This window comes from Galeopterus variegatus, unplaced genomic scaffold, assembly GCF_000696425.1.
Source record: "Galeopterus variegatus unplaced genomic scaffold, G_variegatus-3.0.2 Scaffold3824, whole genome shotgun sequence".
NCBI lineage: Eukaryota > Metazoa > Chordata > Mammalia > Dermoptera > Cynocephalidae > Galeopterus > Galeopterus variegatus.
Window position 1 is genome coordinate 31,669 of NW_007729935.1, and position 18,800 is coordinate 50,468.

Genomic DNA, 18,800 nt, shown 5'->3' on the forward strand with positions numbered 1-18,800 from the left:
TAAGTGTGCCCATGTCCTTATTACCTGTTTTCATTTGGAAACATCTGCTTGTACTGATCTCTGCAGGCCCTCTCCACAGTCGTCTTTGATGATGTAGTGATGTGGTCACGCTGGCCTCAGAGCCTGTCGGTCATTTGAGCTCAAGATGACCTGCCCAGAAGCTGTTCTCATGTGCTCTCTGCAGCTGATGCTGAGCAAAGTCCATAACGATGGAAATGGATCTTATGAAACTCAGACAACCTCGATTAGAAAGAGGGATGGCTGGATTTTCTTCATGGGACTTGTGTGTCTAAATGTTTACATTTTACTCATGTTAGTCATTCATAAACAACCCTGTGAATTTGGCTAGTTACTGAATTTCCGTTTTCCCAGATTGAGAACTGAGGCTGAGAAAACTGGAGCGATGTCTTGAGCCTCTGGACTGAATTTGGGACTCTGATTTGTAGGGTTCAGTTTTCTGCTCCTTGGAAATCTGGCAGATCAAAATTAGAGTGGTATCTGGCCATGTTGGCACTGCTGGTGGTTGAATCCTAACGGCTTGTGGATCAGAAAGATTGGGGAAGACTCTGCACTTTATTAGCACAAGCAGATCACACTGCATTAATAGGCACTCAGGTGGGTGTGCAGGCTGCAGCACCTTACCCCTTCCCTTGTCTGTCTATGTCCATGTCCTACGGAGTGTCTTTTAGTCCTCTGCTTTAAATATCATCTCTAAGTTGATGGCTTCTGAATCTCTGAACTCTGAACTTCAGACTCTCACATTTATTTGTTGACTGTATATATAAACTATAATTCAATGTTAATTTTACATATCCCAGAGACATCTTAAAATTAACTTGCCCTAATAATCAAGATAGTGTGTGTTGGTGTAAGGAAAGAGATCTAGATCAATGGAACAGAGTAGAGTGTCCAGAGGTAGACTCATATTTATATCGCCAGATGATTTTTAATAAAAGTGCCAGGGTTATTCAGTGGGGAATAAATCTCCATTTCAATAAATATATAGAAAAAAGTGAATTTCAACCTTTACTTGATACCATATGGAAAAATTAACTCAAAATGGGTCATTCCAGAGGTAGACTCATATTTATATCGCCAGATGATTTTTAATAAAAGTGCCAGGGTTATTCAATGGGGAATAAATCTCCATTTCAATAAATATGTAGAAAAAAGTGAATTTCAACCTTTACTTGATACCATATGGAAAAATTAACTCAAAATGGGTCATGGACCTAAACATAGAAGCTAAAACTATTATAATTCTACAAGAAAATGTATTTGTGTCATTCGAGTAGGAAAAGATTTCTTAAGACACAAAAAGCATGAATTATAAAAGAAAAATGATAAAATGGACTTTGTTTAATCAAAAAAGAGCTTTTGTTCTATATCAGACACAGTTAAGAAAAGAAAAAGGCAAGCCATGGACTAGGAGAAAATATTTACAAAACATCTGACAAAAGGCTCATAGCCAGAAGACATAAAGAAACATACAGTTCAATATTAGGAAGACAACCCAATTTTTTTAGAAAAGGCAAAAGATTTTAAAAGATATTTCACCAAATAAAATGGATAAATGCCTAAAGGCACCTGAGAAAATGCTTAATAGCACTACTTTTCAAGGAAATGCAAGTTAAAAATACAATGAGATGCCACTATGAATTCGTTAGTAGGGCTAAACTTACAAAAGACTGAGAATACCAAGTGTTGGCAAAGATGTGGAGAAACTGGAATTCTTATACATTACTGGCGGGAACACAAAATAATATATCCACTCTTGAAAATAATCTGACATTTATCTTGGGTAAATCTATAGGAGCAGCATTTCTGGATTGTACATAGAGTGGATCGATCCATCCGTCAGTTGATTGATTGTTAGATCGATCTCCAAGAAAAATGAAAACGTTCACCCCCAGTCTTGTATGCAGATATTCATAGCAGCTTTATTCAAATAACCCCAAACTGGAAACTGCCTAAATATTCATCAGTTCGTGAGTGGGTAAACAAATTGCTAGAATACTACTCAGCCATATAAAGGACCAAAATATTAATTCATGTGACGCCATGGGTGGGTCTCAGAAATTTTATGCTAAGTGAACATCTATTGTCTCTACCTGCCTGGAAGCCCTACATGATTGCTCTCTCTTTCCTCTTCACAGACCTGCACATGCACATACACACACATGCACTCAAATACGCATGTGTGCGCACACGTATCTGGTGGCCCAGACCTCTGATATGTCAAGCACACACTCATTTCCTTGGATCCTCCTGCTGTTCCCTGCCTGGACCATTCCTCCCCCAGATATCTTTCTTACTCGATCATTTCCACGTGACTGCCACGTGTCAGCTTACTAGAGAGGCCTTCTTCTACCGTCTTAGCTTCCACTTCTCCTCTCTAACCCCCTTACCTAAAACTTAATGTATGCATTTGAATTTTTGTTGAGTGTCTGCCTCCTCCTGCCAGAATGTAAGCCTGCTTGGTTCAGTGCTGTATTTCCTCACCCCTAGAGCAATGTTATGTAATAAGTGCTCAATAAATCATTGTTGAGTAAATATGTGAAGGCACAAAATTAGGAGCACAGGTGGCGGGTGCAGAGTGAGCTTCAGACTCACGTGCTCTGTGAAGATGTACACCGCTGCATTCTGTGCTCGTGGTTTTCCCTTTGCCTGCTCGTTTATTCATCTGCTGAGCAGGCTCTGGCCCCGTTTACTCTTGAGAAATCAGTGAAATCAGATGCATTTAGTATCTCATTAATCTAATATGATTGAAATGGATTTGCTGAAAAATTATAGCATTTTTACAAAGATATTAAAACAGTTTTACACAGGGAACTTCTCAAATGCTGTACAGCACACTGATTATTCATTAATCTTCCCCTCCCCCTTTATGAAAACATAAATATAAGGCAAAGCTAGGAGAAAATACTTCTAATAATATTTGTAAAATGTTTGACTTAAATACTGTTAAAACAACTGTGGACCTGGGAACCAGTACTACTTTCTGATATTATCTGTTATGTTGCTGAAGATTTGGGTTTTTTTGTTGTTTTTAAGGCCAGATTGGAAGATTTCTAGACATAGCACAAAATACTATCTTTGGATGGCACAGCCTTAAATTATGTAAGGACAAAGTAAAGAGGGATCATGATACTTACCTTTATATAACAAACCTGTTGATTTAGGTCTGATGATTTTTTTTCTGTAAATGCTGTATTGCTTCCTTCTCTTACTCTTGAATTCTTCCTTCTGGAAGTAACTGTTCATTAGCCTAGGCCCCCCATGTATCCTCCAGTGGGAGAGTCATGGGGGAGATTATACTTAAAGTGGTTTTTCTTGCCTCTTTGTTAGTGGCCCTGATAAGTTTGATGGATTCTATGGGAAGACTGGAGGGAGTGAATGGTGTGTGGGGGTTATTTGCCAGCTTGGGAGAGTTTCCCATGCCCTGGATGATCCAAGTCCTGGTGCCCCACAGTTCTCAGAGGCCCTGCTGATACATCTAATACAGATTGCTATGAAATTTAAATAGTAAAAACAAACAAACAAACATGCTTTTGGGAATCAGAAAATTTAGTAAAATCAGGAAATTGATCATCAGATTAATAGGTCATTAGGAGAACTGACTTAGAGCCACTGAAATTTATCAAATGTCTGTCTGCATCTGTTGAGAAAATCATGTGATTTTCCTCATTTAGCCCACTCATGATATGTATTATATTGATAAGTTTGTCTGCTGTTAAACCATCCTTGCATTTCCAGAATAAGAAGTACTTGATTATAATGTATTATACATAAGAGGTATCATTGAATTCAGTTAGCTAGCATTTTATTAAGGATTTTCACATATGTGTTTATAAGTGCCTGTTTTTTGTTTTCTTGGTCACTGTCTAGTTTTAAAATTGAGATTATACTAGGATCATGAAATGAGTTGGGCAACTTTCCCCCTTTTCTAATTTGTGGGACATAATGGGATGTTTTCAGAGTTATGGATTGCAACTATTTTAAACCCCACTAATGGTTTGTTTACTTAAGCCACCAAAATATTTTTTAAAACCTTGTCCTTAATTAACCTTTTAAATTAAAAAGATACTTTTCTAGTTTCACTGTTTTCTTTTTTCCAGTGAGTGACCTCAATTAACTGTCCAGTTAATTTTTAATGAATATTTATTCACCCATTTGTTTGACATTTATTGGGCATTTGCTCTGCATGGGGCATTATCCCAGGCACAGGGCGGGGTGGGGGGGATGAATGGCAAGAGCCTGCCCCCAGTTCTTCCAGAAGGGAAACAGAGCTTGTCTTCAGCTAGTGATAGCTCCCTGCCAAGGTGGGCTGTCTCATTCTATAAAAGGAAAGGGTTGGACTGCTTGGGCCCTTCAGACATTGGTCTGTCAGGGAAGAGTAATTTTGTAAATTTTTTGAGCACTAAAGGAGTCATGGCTCCAAATTTTCCAGTTTCAGTTAGAAATATGCATAATTATTTGTCCGTCAAATATTTATAAATACCGCATGTTCTCACTCATATGTGTGAGCCCAGGCCCTCCCCCCGCAAAAGATGAGCTTTTAGAAGTAGAGTAGAATTGTGGTTACTAGAGGCTGGGAAGGGCAGAGGGGAGGGGAAACGGGGGAGGTTGGTTGGTGGACATAAAATCACAGCTAGGTAGGAAAAATAAGTTCTAGTAGTGTATAGTAGTGCTAGGCATCTAGAATTAACAATAATTTATTGTAGATTCTCAAATGGCTAGAAGAGAGGAGCTCAAATGTTCTCATTACATAGAAATAGTTTTACAGTGATGAATGTGCTAATTACCCTGATTTGATCTTCACACATTGTATATATGTATTGAAATATAACTCTGTCCCACAAATATGTATAACCAATATGTTTCAATTAAAAACAAATTCTTTAACAAATCAAATATTTTTTAAAATGCCTACTTTGTGCTAGGCCATGTGTGTGGCATAGAAACTGTCAAATCTTTTTTGTAGCTTGTGGCAAAGGTCCCTGGTGTTTTGGAAGATGCAGCTTGTCCTCATTTCTTCACATTTTGAATACATTAAGAAAGTATTTGAAGGCAGGAGCCTCTCAGAAGGGGACCTCTGTCCCCCTGCCCTCTGAGGCACCTCAGTGCTTGTTAACTGAGGCCCCCCCCCATGTATCTCAGCAGGGGAGGGGGTGTGTTTTGTTCTTTCTCTTTGTTTGCAGCTCAGGTGTGAGTCAGGTACATCATCCCTCTGCCCAGAATGGCTCAACGTTGCTTCCTGTTTCATTCAGTATAAACACCAGAGTCCTTACTGTGACCTACGTCCCCACAACCCTCATAAGCCACATTCCTATAGCCCCTCCTCCCGACATCTGTACACACACAGTGTGCTTCAGCCACCTTGGTCACCTTGGTGTTCCTCCCCAGACCCACTGAGGGCCTCTGGATATCTTCATGGTGCACTCTCACCTTCTTCTTCCCAGACCATTGACACCGTGTCCCTTGTCCCTCTTTGTCCGCCTTACTCTGCTTTCACTGTGTTGACACCTTGTACATTTACCTGTTTATCTGCCTTCCTCTCTCCCCCACCACACACAAGAATGCCAGCTCCTTAGGGGCAGAGACAGAGTGTTTATTCACTGTAACAGCCCCTGAGCCAGAAGAGGGCCTGGCACAGAGCACACATTCACAGAATTATCTGTATCCTGATGGATGTGCTCTGAGGAATTGGAGAGATTTCCTCATTGAAAAAGTTCCTCAGGGAGGCCAAACCAAGCTGAGCAGGGCCCAGTTCCGACCCCCAGCTCAAGCTAAGAACTGGTGGGCAGGTCTGAAAGCCCATTCATGGGGGTGTGAGGCTTCTTAGCAGCTGTCCACAGAGGCGCTAACTCAGTGAATCCTCAGAACAACCCTGGAAATGAGGCAGCGTCTTCACATGAGACACTTTCAATGAGAGATTAAGTAGCTTGTCCGAGGTCTTTTAGCCAGAAAGTGTTGGAGATGAGAGAAAGGACAATCTTGCTCTGGCAGCTACATGCCTAGCCATTTATGTAGCTTCTGAATTTCTTTGACATTATCTAATCTCTAACATTCTTGCAAATTTTGCATAATTTCTACTCTGTGATTCTGGTGTGTATTTGTTTTACTATAGATAACATTTGATCCTACCAGCTTATCTACTCAGCTTTTTGCTTCTTCAAGTAAAATTGATGCACTAGGAGGAATGCGCCTGTCGTCCTGTGTTTTCATGAGCCCTCTGATGGGCACGTACCTGTGAGTGCTCTTGAAGCTCCTGTGAGAAATGGAGGCTCTGGAGAAAGTGTAACTGGACCTAAGGAAATGTCCACAAGTGAATGGAACTGAGCAATAGAAAGGGCAGTTGTTTGACATAAACTAAAGATCTCAATAACTTTAACCTTTTATTTGTTTAAGTAAAATCAAGGTTTCTCCTCCTTATAGAAACCCACTGAACCTGAGAACAGGTCATTTAGTCAGGGGTAAAAGCACATGAGGGATTCAAGTCTAACTGCAAACCTCTTGATTCTGAATGATCACAGGTGCACTTACCACAAAGGATGTTCAGCATGTGACACACCAACGTAAAAGGGAAAATGAACAAGGTGGATAGGGTGACTGGCGTAGTTAAGGTGTAGACATTGTTTTGGGATCTTTGCTGCCCTCGCCCTATGTTGCTCTGGAAAGGCAGGGGTCAGGCATGACTGGGCAGGCAGAAGCTGATGCAGCCTTTTCTCCCAAAGCCTTTCCCTGCATCTTCCTGTTCCTGTTCGTGGCTGCTGGTCCAGGAGCCACTGCCTGTTGCCACAGCTCTGTGGTTCTGTGGTGAGACACAGGCTGTTGGTTTCATTACTTGGGAGCAGTTGTTCGTTGTGGGTACGGGGCATGCCTCTTGCCAACTGTTTGAGCCTCGGCAAGTGACAGTTGCCTCATCTACAAATGGGGATTGTAATAGCCCTCATCTTGGAGCACTGTCCCAGGGATTAAATGGAATCCCAAACAGCAGCTTGTACAGTGGTGATATAACAAAATCAACGGTGATGATCCTCCTCATCACCATCAGGTTGAATCACAGGAAAGTGTCGTTTTTGCAGTCTGGAATGGTTGAGTGCCAGCGATTTCATATGGTTCCGCCCGCTACTTCTGCTCTGACCACTGTACAGTAAACTCTTGATAAGCAGATGGCAGCTGTCCTTGGTCACACGGATACCAAAGTGAGCTCATTCTTCTGCTGCGTGACAGAAGAAAAGGCTGCCTGTCCCCAGAGCTTAGTGCTGCTGGGGGCCTGTGCAGCCGCCGCCAGGTGATTTAACCAGGGTCCCCTTACAGGTTTCACTATTGGCAACTGGTTAATGGAAAGGGGACTTAGGGACCCGGTGCTGAGATTGTCTTTTACTGTTCTTCAGAGCAAATCCTGAGTGCCTTGACAGGTAGTGCATTCACCTCCCAGGACTTAGGACACACTTGCTCCTGTTGCTGTGGCTGGCCCGGACCTTACTAGAACCTTGGTTTTATGCTGTTGCTTTTTGTGTGGGCTTCCCAGCGTGAAATCTGTTCTGTCCATCCCAGCCAGCCCTTTCTTTTTAAGTGTGAGAAGATACCCCATTCTAACCTGGTTTTTCTTCTCCTCCTTTCTTTTTTCCTTTCCCTTTGCAAAGAATGTGGGCAGTGGTGGGGGCTGCAGGGTTTCTGAAGCCATGGAAACTTAATCCTTATGTGTCTAGCCAGCAGGCCCCTTGGAACCCCCACAGCACATGCCTGTGTGGCACCCCGCTTCTGTGGCTTAAGGGCCCACCTTCCAGGGTGCCCAGTGCTGCGTCCCAGGCCAGCCTGCCTGTCTGCCGTGTTCCCAATCACTCTCTATTTCTCTCAGATGCTACAACCCCACCTCGAGTAGGTTGCATTTAATGGGGTGAGAAAAATCTACACCGTAAGAGAAAAGTCACAGGTGAGGTCAAATGGCTTCCTCCCAGGAGGGAAAATGATTTTCTCTTCTCTGGCTTCCACACCAAAAATTCATACAAAAGAGCTCTTTTTATGTTTGATGTATTGCTCTTAAAAAACAAACCCTTCATGTTTTTTCATTTTTGGTTCATACCTCTTGGCCGACCCTGCAGGAATTTGGCAGTTGACTGTGCTGCTTCTCGCAAATGCTGAATGCTGCCTCCCTGAGCATCCCGGCTGCACGCAAGGCTGGAGGGGTGGGTGAGAATTCACTGGCTCAGTTAGGGTGGGTGCATGTGTTAAGGGGCTTATCAATTGTTGGCATGATAGCATATGTTCCTTATACCCTTAGATGATTCTTGCTACTTGGTGTTTGTTTGAATTTTTTCATAATCAAGAGTGTTTTTTAGGGTTGCCCAAGGCACAGTGAGGTATGTGCAGATTTTGTTTTTTCAAGCCCATACATTGCTTTTTTTTTTTTTTTTTAATGATTCATGTCCCAGAAGATCTTCGATAGGGCGTAAATAACCCACTGTAAATACAAGCAAGCTTAAACTAATGCACTCCTTCATTTATTATTTTATTCTGTTTATAAAGCACATCATCCAACACCCAAATCCCTTGCTTTACAAAGGCTCAGAAGCCACACCACAAATGTGTGCCACATCAACACACATAGGCAAGGAGGGAACAGAACAGCTGTAGAAAGTTATGCCAACTTCACAGTTTTCCAAATGGAGAGAACAGCAAAATTCTGCCATCTCCTGCTTCCAGACACTCAAGTGCTCCACAGGCTGATGGAATTGCTGCCCTGCAGAAGGATTACAGAATGTCTTCTGACCTGCCTTCCAGTGCAAATAGTCCTGCCTGCTGTCCAGGTCTTGACAGACCAGATTGGAGCATTCCTGCTGCTTTTCCACATCCTTCTCTGTGGATGAGCAGAAACATAAGACCCTCGGAAAGGTAGCCAAATGCAGAATATGTCTTCCTGATAGTTTTATGTCTTTAATCTGAATATAGGGGCCAAGATAACATCAGAAGACCCTACTTCCTAATCCTTTACAATTCATGGACCCCTGTTTTCACCCACTAAATGAGCCAACAAACAAAAATGTTTTTTAATGATAATACCCAAGACAGGCAAGGATATAATGAAACAGGTACTTTTAAACCCTGTTGAGACCCTGGTGGGAGTGCAAATTAGAATAACCTTTTGAAAAGCAATTTGGTGGTAAGCATCGGGATCCTACAAAGTTCTTAACCCAGTAATCCTACTGGTCAAGATTCCTACAGATTTTAGGAATCTGGCCCAAGGAAATAATCAGATATATGGGAAAACCCATACTCATGAAGATCTGTAGTTAAATATGTCATATACAGTCACTCAATGGAATATTGTCCATCCACAGAAAAATTGTAACAAGATACAGAAATGCTCAGACCAATCAAAGTAAAAAGCAGGCTAAAATAGATTACTGATTAACAGATTAAAATCTGAAAACATTGGATTATGACTAGAAAATATGCAAAGTAGCAATGATTGTGTTAGGATGAATGATTGAGTCCTTTGTTTCTGTTTTCCAGACTGGTATGATTAGTCTCATAATTTTTAAGATTAATAAACTAATTACCCTACATACTTCTTACCATGGTAAAGGAACATTAATTTAGTCTCCACTAATTTAAAATTTATGATTTTCTTGACACAAATTAAGTTGAAATTTCCTAGTTTATGGACACAAACAAAATTATAGGGAAAATGTTTAAATTGCTTTAGTAGATCAAGCCTGAACTTTAGTGTGATTTTAATTAATTGAATGTATTTGAAAGAAGTAAAACTTCAGGCTGGCTGGTTAGCTCAGTTGGTTAGAGTGTGGTGTTATAACATCAAGGTCAAGGGTTCGGATCTCTGTATTGAAGCCACCAAAAAAAAAAAGTAGAACTTCATTAAAAAAAATTTTTTTTTCTCACCACATCAGACTACAATTTTCTGACTTCCTGATTTCACTCTGTTAAATGGATGACGTGCTGTGTATTGCTTAAATAGTAGAACAAATATCATGGGCTTATATAAGTGGCTATAGGAGATGTCTTTCCATTGCCTTTTTCTAATAGGATAATCAAGGTATTCAGTTGCTAACACAGGGACTCTGTCATACTCACTAGAACTTTCATAATCAAAGAATGTGTTCCTGATCTTTTTGCCTCCAAAAAGGGTTCCCTACAAAAACAATAAAATTCAACACTGGCAAATAAGAGCTCCAGCACATGACTGTACCCCAGTCTATTGGAAATATGAGTTATTCATCTTTACCAAAGAAGTTATTCATCCTCACTAAAAGTTCCTTTGAGTTTTTATAACTTCAGGATCCTTTTAATAACACACTCATTTTATATAATAATATCCAACTGTAATGCAGTGCATAAACCTCTCTTCCAGACCATACCCCAGTCCTCCTCTCTTGTGCATTACAGACCTGGTCTGTAGCAGGAACTTTAATCTTCCTCTTTGCATTTTAATGCTTATCGTAAAAAATGTTATGAGAATTTCCAGGCAGTTTCATTTTGTGAAAGCACACCCAGCAATCTTGATTTTGTTAGAATGTTAAGCTCCGTTTACTGTTCTTGGCTTTATGAGGGTCATTCGATGGGCCAGCATGTAGCAGTAGGTCTGGTGGCACGTCAGCACCCAAGTTCCACCGGAGAATCTGCTGAGGTTCCCTTGGTTGACAAAGGGTCACTGTGCTGTGCCAGTGCAGCTGCATCACAAGCCCTGTATGCTGCGCCTGGGAGTTAGGTACACCCCTGCAGTTCTGCCAGTTGCGTGCGTTCCTTAGGGACATTCTGAAGGACACTGTCCCATGCATTTAGCATGGGTGCAAAGAGGACCCACGCAAAGTACAGCTTCAGGAAGACAAAAGTGCCGTCTCTAGGGACTATCTTGGTTTTACCCTTTATAGGGAGTGGTGGCACAACAGTTCTGCAGAGGTTGAGGGAGTTGTGTGAATCTAACAGAACGAAAATGGAATAAACCTGTGACCAACTTGAGCCAGTGGAGGGCTATGAAGCGAAGGGGATAAGAACCAGGCAGCAGCATTTCCCCAGGGAGCACTAACAGCTGTTCTGGTGGATGGGCCTGGTCTTCAGCAGAGGTGACCTGGGTGTTTTCTCAGCCAGGGGACAATAGCAACCATTGTCCTCCTAGCACTTGCTAGTTTTATCAGGTGTCTTCACAGGTCTTTTCATCTCTCCTTAATCATCCTTATAGTCCTGTGAGTAGGAAGGAGGGAGAGGAGACCTCTTCTTCCAGGATATCCTTGTGACAGAGCACCTCAGACAGGGTGAAGTGGGCCTGGCTGTACAATGGCTTATCTGGAATGGAGGAGCTGCCTCCTCTCCTAGAAGGGATACCTCTGAGGAACCTTCCATCGTGTCCATTTGACCATGGAAGGGAAGCCCGGGAAGAGCAACCAGCGTTGGCCAAGTGCCCCAGTGTGCCACATGCCCTGCTCAGGGCTCCCATGCAGTGTGGCACCTGCATCCTCACCAGGCCCTGTGTGGTTAAGTGTTAGGGTCCAGTTTTATCTATAAGGAGACTGGGGCTCAGCATAAGCAGTTGACACCTATGGGTGCCACCAACAAAGTACCTCCACTGGGTTTTCTTTTTTTTTTTTTTTTTTTTCCTTTTTGTCTTTTTTCATGACCGGTAACGGTATCGTAACCCTCGGTGTCGTGCCCGCACCACGCTCAACCAGTGAGCGGACCAGTCTCTATATGGGATCCGAACCCTCGGTGGGAGCGCGGCGGCGCTCCCAAGAGCCGCACTCTACCGAGTGCGCCACCCGGCCGGCCCCACTCCACTGGTTTTCTGTGGCCCCTGGCTGTGGCAGGGGATCACTGAACCAGCAGCCCCCCACCATTGGGAAGGAGCCAGTCCTGCTGAATGGTAGTTATGCTAGAGTTCGAATAGCCTATCACTCCCCAAAAGATAAGCACTTCATCGCCCACTGTGGCCCTGGGGTACTGCTCTTGGAAGAACATCTAGAACTGAATTATATCAGCACTTGGAGTGAAGCTGCAGTGCCAAGGCAAACCAGTGCGCACACGCACACGCACACACATACACATGTGCACATACACACATGCACGTACACACACATACGCGCACTCGTACATGCACAGCCGGCATACATGCACAGCCGGCATACATGCACAGCCTACTGAAGAATCTGAGACATTCACATTCTCTGCCCTGGTAAGTTCCAACTTGAGACGTGGCTGCATGCGGTGCTGTACGTAGATGCAATTCTGAACTACAAATGCAAGCTTTATTTTCCATACGTGTTTGCATCTTTCTCTGCAGTTCTGCTGTGCCTTGGCCTGAACTCTGATACTTCTGTTGTCACTGCTGCTTAAGTGGCCTATGTGGCCTTGTATTGCTCATTATCCTTCCTGTTGATGTTTTTTCTTCCGGTTTGATTATACATTCGGTGAAAATGCAGTTTTGCTTATGATTTCTTTGGATTCTCCCCTGTAGCTAGAATGGCATTTTAGTTCATAGGAACCCAGGAAGTAAATATTTGTTAATAAAAATGCCCCTGACTCACTCTGTTGTTGTTTCAGATGGTTCAAGATGCCTTTTTTTTCTTTCACTTTTTAGCAAAAATGAAACAAAGAAAATGCATGGGAAAGATTTACGTATTTGGTTGGGGGAGGGGGAAATTAAACTTTTCATAACAGTTTTTAAATTAAATTTCATACTCGTCCAAATCCCTTCCTTCTCTACCCCTTCCTCTGATATTCCCTCACTCATTAAAATATAGGATTTTGATGGTATTCACAGAGAAGCTGATTTACTGGAATAAAGAAGTTCTTTAAGTTTTAACTTTTGGAACATTCCCAGTGTGTCTGAACCCGGGTTTCAGATTTTACTGGCATTTCGTTGGCAGAGCAGTCTTGGAGCCCTTCCTTATTTGAGCATGTTTCCTGACACCTTTGGCGGTATGGTACTGTTTTTTAGATTTGAAGTAAAAAAAGTTTAAATAGAAAAGCATATATAAACATATACAGAAGATTGATTATAAAATGTCAAGCAAAATAAAAGGGCAGTAAATGCTTTAAAAAATTAACAAATGAGAAGCACTTTCTTTTTAAAGGGACAGGAAAAGGCAGGATGAAGACAAAGAGACCAGGAGAGAAATGTTTCAAGAAACCCCAGGAAAAGGTGACTTTTCATCTGTGCCATTCTCCTCACAGAAGTGTCCCTGTTGAAATAGGGGCAAGGCTATGGCCTTTCCCACCTCCCTGAGCCTGTGATTGGTACCTGCAGCCACCAGGACCACAGACAGATGCAGAATGCAACTCAGAGGAGAGAAAACTTAAGGGAGGTGTCTTCAGAGACGGCCACAGAGGGAAGCTCTGCACTGGCCTGAAGGGACTAAGGAGGAAATAGTATTTCCCAGAGACCCGAAGTTGGGATTGAGTGGGGTAGGATCCACTGAGTCCCAAAGCCTGCCCCCTACTTAATGAAGAAACCTAAGAACATTTCCACAAAGACCAGGAGCAAGGCCAGAATACCCACTGTCGCCATGTCTACTTAACATTGTCCTGGAGATACTACCCAATCCCAGTGGACAAGGGAAGTCAATTGGAGACATAAGAATTGAAAAAGAAGTAAAACTCTCTATATTTGCAGATGATATAATAGTATACCCGGGATCCATGATAAAGCAAAACTAGTAAAAGAATTCAGTAAAGGAGCAGGATATAAAATGTCCTGCTAACACCGAACCCAAACAGAAGCCGGATCAGGGGGTCAGCCTGCACAGGCACAGAGTTAGGAGAGATGGGTAGAATATGGAATTGGGAGGAAGAGATGGGAAATAACCATTTGAATGAAAATCTGTTACAGAATTGGATTCTGAACCAGGTTTCATTCATGGGGGCCATAAATCCAGTGTATCATGGAGCAAAGCCCTGCCTTAAAGAAAGATGCCCCTTGTCCCATTGAGTGAAGAGTTAAGCTGGTGCTAAGCTTCCTGGTCGATCAAGCTGGGGCATGTGGGTTGATCTCTGGCAGGGTGGGGCGCACAGAAGACTCTGGAGAGAGATTGGATCTGTGAGAGGGAAAAAGGAAGGGTGATGTTCAGGGCAGCAGGGTGGTAAATAAAAGAAGCACTGGTTTTGAGGCCAGCCTGGCAGGGCAGGAAATTCTTCCTCTTAATTACCCTGAAGCGGTGATGGGATTTGGGGTGGAAAGAAAGGGGCCCAGTGAGGTCCCGAGTGGTAGTGTGGGGCTTCTCTTTCTAGAGGAAGAAATTCATTACCTCATGTTGCTTTGTTTGCCAGACATTTCAGTGGCCTACTGGCTCTATAGGTAAAGAAACTACTACTTATATTATTTTATGTAAATTTGCTTAGGAAAAATTGGCATATTTGAATGTAGGTATTTTCCCAGACATGAAAGAGCAAATGAACTTCACCACAAATTCTGGTGGTTATTAATTTCTGAAAATTTAAGATGACTTCATTTCAGTTCTCAAAAAAAAAAGCAAGACCCCCATTTTGATTTTAAGAGTAAACTTCTAGAACTTTCTAGAAATCCTTGTGACACCCCAAACCGTTAAACTCATACCAATGCATTTTAAGAGACTAGTGGCATTTCTTCCTTTAGGTTCTCTTTTGATGAAAGCAAGAGGTTCTTTTGTAGTAAACCAGAGGATGGGCCTCTGAGGCAGGCATACGTGGTTAGCTGTTCTGTGATCTCACCAGGCTATTTAACCTGTGTAGCCTCCACTTCTCAGCAGTAAGATGAGGGCACACAGCTGTGACAACATAGAGAGTTGCTGGGATGTTAAAATGAGAAAATCGCTCATTCCAAGGGCCCGGCATGCAGTAGAGTGCTCAGTACAAGGTACCATTGGGTTATGTGTAATCTAGAACCTCAAGGTACTTTCCAAGACCCAAAGAGCCCATTCTTTACCTGTAGCCAAGGATGCCCCTTCCCCGTAGCTCACTAATTCATTCATTCACAAGACCTTGGAGAGATCTTAGAGTGAGTATAAAGATGGTGCTGTATTGCCTCATGTCCTCGCTGTTAGAAGCCTGCCATTATATTGGGGAGGCAGGAGAGAGAGGGGCACACATACCAGGCCCTTAACATGCTTCATGGGGCTAAAAACAACATAGGCCAGTCCCTCTCTTGCACACAGTGGCACTCTCTGGTACACACTTTCTAACTGCCAATTCCTTATTTGCTGCTTTTTTCCTTTTCTTCAACTACCAATCATTACCCTAAGTCTAGGAAATAAAATCTCTTCATTTGTGGAACTGTTTCTGTGCTCTCCTAGTGGATATAAAAATAATGCAATACTTTAGTTTGGTAATTGAGGTAGCCAGAAGAGAATTACTGCCTCCTTGATGTTGTAGCTCTGGGGATTTTTCAAGAAATGTAGTTTTTTTTATTTTTTATTTTTTAAAGAAGTCATTGAAAAATTGCTTTTGGTGCAGTTGTTTAGAACATCAACCTTCGGACCAGCAGCATTATAATCACCTGGGACATGCCCGTGCTCTGACTCTGGAGATTGGGATTCAGTAGGTCTAAGATGACACCTTAGCATCAGTTTGTTTTGGTTTTGTTCTGTTTTGTAAATTCTGCAGAGATTTCAGTGTGTAGTAGTGTTGTTTGAGAAACAATCTTTAGAGACAGCTTTTCCTCTGTTATCTTGACAAGGTGGTCAGGAACCCACATTTGTGGAGGTGGACATTTCTAGCAAAGACTGAGTCATCTGGTAAAGCTGAGCAAAAACTACAGCACAGAACATCTAAATATTCCCATTTGGTTCTAAAGTTTTAATGGAGATGGTTGAGAAGAGTTTTTAAATGTTTTCCTTGTGATTCAGTGGTCCTCCTCTCCACTCCCCGCTCCGTGGGGCATGCTTTGTGGAATGTCCAGAGGCCTGGTTGTTCTGGGCTGATCTCCACCAGACTTCCCTGAGAAAACCAGGCATTCAGGCCAACTATTTGTCTAGGGTATGATGTTGAAGCCTCAGTTAAGGTTCTGATACATAAATTCTTTAATGTGGTCCACACTAATGTAGATTCATTGTATTTCTACCCATGTGTTGCAAGTAATTCACACAGAGCTGTAGGTGCAAAGAGATTGATGTAGACCAGGAGTTCTTAAAGCCATTTCAAGAAGAAATCAGAAAGACTCTCCTTGGGGCTGCCCAGTTAGCTCAGTTGGTTAGAGCATGGTGCTGATAACACCAAGGTCCAGAGTTTAATCCCTGTACTATCCAGCCACCAAAAAAAAAAAAAAAAAAAAAGAAAGAAAGAAAGAAAGAAAAGAAAAGTTTCCCTTGGAATTGTTCTACGGGATCATTGGCTAAAACTTCTTTTAGTCATCTTGGGAGGCAGTACTTCAGTAGAAAGAGCATGGGCTTACAGAAAATGAAGGAAAACTTTCAAATTCATTTTAATGAGGTAAATAATATTGATACTTAAATCTGTTAAGAACAGCAAAGCACACGCCAATATCACTTATGAGCATCAATACAGAAATATCATATAAATATTAACAGAATCCAATACTACATTAAGAAAATTATACATCATGACCAAATGTAATTGTTTTTTTCCAAGAATGCAAGATGATTCAATATTTTGAAAAAGAATTTAATATATTAATAGATATATTAATTCATTAATATATTAATAGATCAAAGGAGAAAAAGCATATGGCTATCTCCATAGAGGCTGTGAAAGCATTTTATAAAATTCAACATCCTGTCTTGATAATAACATTCCAAAAACCAGAATTACTAAATATTTTCTTAATATGATTGTGCATGTGCATGTGTGTGCTTATGTGCGTATGAATTCCATAGCTAGCATCTTATTCAGTGGGGAAACCCTAAAAACATTTCTGCTAAAAACAGAAATGTGGCAAGGATGCCCAGTATCTCCTACCTACTTCTCTTTAACATTGTATTGAAGGTTTTGACCAATTCAAGTACACAGGAGAAGTCAATTAAAGGCATAACTGAAAAAGAAGTAAAGCTATCTGTATTTGCAGATGAAGTGATTGTATATACATTGGAAACCTTAGAGAATCAATGGTTCTCAAACTCGAGCAATGAAATAACTCAATAAGGGAGCAAGATATAAAATTAATATACAGAAATGAGTAGTCTTTACATATGAACAATAACCAGTTAAAGGATATTATGGTATGCATTTAAAGTTGCAACAAATAAGAAAAAATGCCTAAGAATGAACTTAAGAAATATGCAAAATCTACATGATATCACTTTAAAACATGTCTGAAAGACAAAAATTATATTTCAACAAATGTATGACATCACTTGCTCATAGATAGGACAACTCAACATCACAAAGATTTCAGTTCTCCTCAAGTTAATTTATATATTTAATGCATTTGTACTAAAAATATCAAGTCTTTTCTCAATAGACTCAGATAAGTAGATGTTAAAGTTCATCTGGAAAAATACAAGGGTACTTCAAAAAGTTTGTGGAAAAATAGAATTGAAAGATAATATGAATCATTCCATGAACTTTTGAAGACCCTTCATACATATGCAAGAATAGCTATGAATAAAAAGAGAGAAAAAGAAAAAAACGCCATGTTGGGGTACTAGCCTTGCTAGATTTTAAAATATGCTAAAAACTCTATAATTAAAAACAGTGTGATAATGAATAAATGGAGAGACCAGCAGAAATGAATAGAAAGTCCAGAAATAGACCCGTGTACATATGGAAATTTAGTATATTACAGAGGTCAGATTTAAAATTCCTAGAACAAAGAATGGACTTTTTAACAAATGGTCCTGGGACAATTTGACAGACATTTGGAAAAAAAGATAAAATTATATCCATACCTTTCATCATACATAAGAATAAACTCCAAATGGATCAGCAATCTAAATTTTGAAAATGATAACCCTTTAAGTACTAGAAATGAATGTCTGTATAACCTGAGTGTAGGGAAAGGCTCTCTAGGCATGACACAAAAACAAGAAGCAATAAAAAAAAGATTGATACCTTTGACTACATAAAAATAAAAAAATCAAAACCTTTTGCATGGCAAGAAACACCATGAGCAAAATCAAAAGGCAAATGACAAACCAGGAGAAAATATTTGCAGCAGATATCACCGATAAAACACCAATATTACCTAATATATATGGAACTTTTAAAAATAGACATGAACAGGTAATTCACTGTATGCACACATACACATACACATACCATGAACTTTTGAAGACCCTTCATACATATGCAAGAATATACACATACACATACCAGTGTTCATTGGCGAGGCTTTGGGGAAACTGGTACCTTGTACGTGGCAGGGAGGGGTGGCTGGCAGTATCTAACAAAGCTACCTATGCACTTACCTTCCAATCCAGCATCCCACATCTAGCAATTTACCATGAAGACACACCCCCAACAATACAAAAATACATGAGAATAAGGGTGTTCATTATACTGTCATTTGGGGAACTACCCAAATGCCTGTATGTAGCAGAATGGTTCAGTAGGCTGTGCTACGTGCACACAGTGGAGTACTACTCAGCTTTAGGAAAGAATGAGGGAGAGCTCTATGAACTTATAGAGTACTGCTTCCAGGTTCTATTCCATGAGGAAAAAGGCAAAAGAGTATCTACAAAATGGTAACTTTCTGTAAGGAAGAAAGGGAAATAAGAAAATATGTATATATGTACTACTCCTTTGTGCAGAAAAACCAGAAGAATAAATCAGAAACTAACCAGGTTTTGACTAGTTATTTATAGAAAGGAGTTGGTAGGGAGGACCTAAGGATGGCGGGGGGGGGGGGGGGG

General features: G+C 41.1%; 1 protein-coding gene across 1 annotated transcript in view; it reads left to right on the forward strand.

Moving 5' to 3' along the window:
• The first annotated feature begins 539 nt into the window (after positions 1–539).
• Positions 540–18,800, forward strand: part of LOC103601665 (biotin--protein ligase-like) — a 39,198-nt gene continuing 20,937 nt past the window's right edge. The window contains exon 1 of the mRNA XM_008586084.1: positions 540–615. The gene's annotated coding sequence lies outside the window, so the exon portion shown is untranslated. The remainder of the gene's footprint in view (positions 616–18,800) is intronic.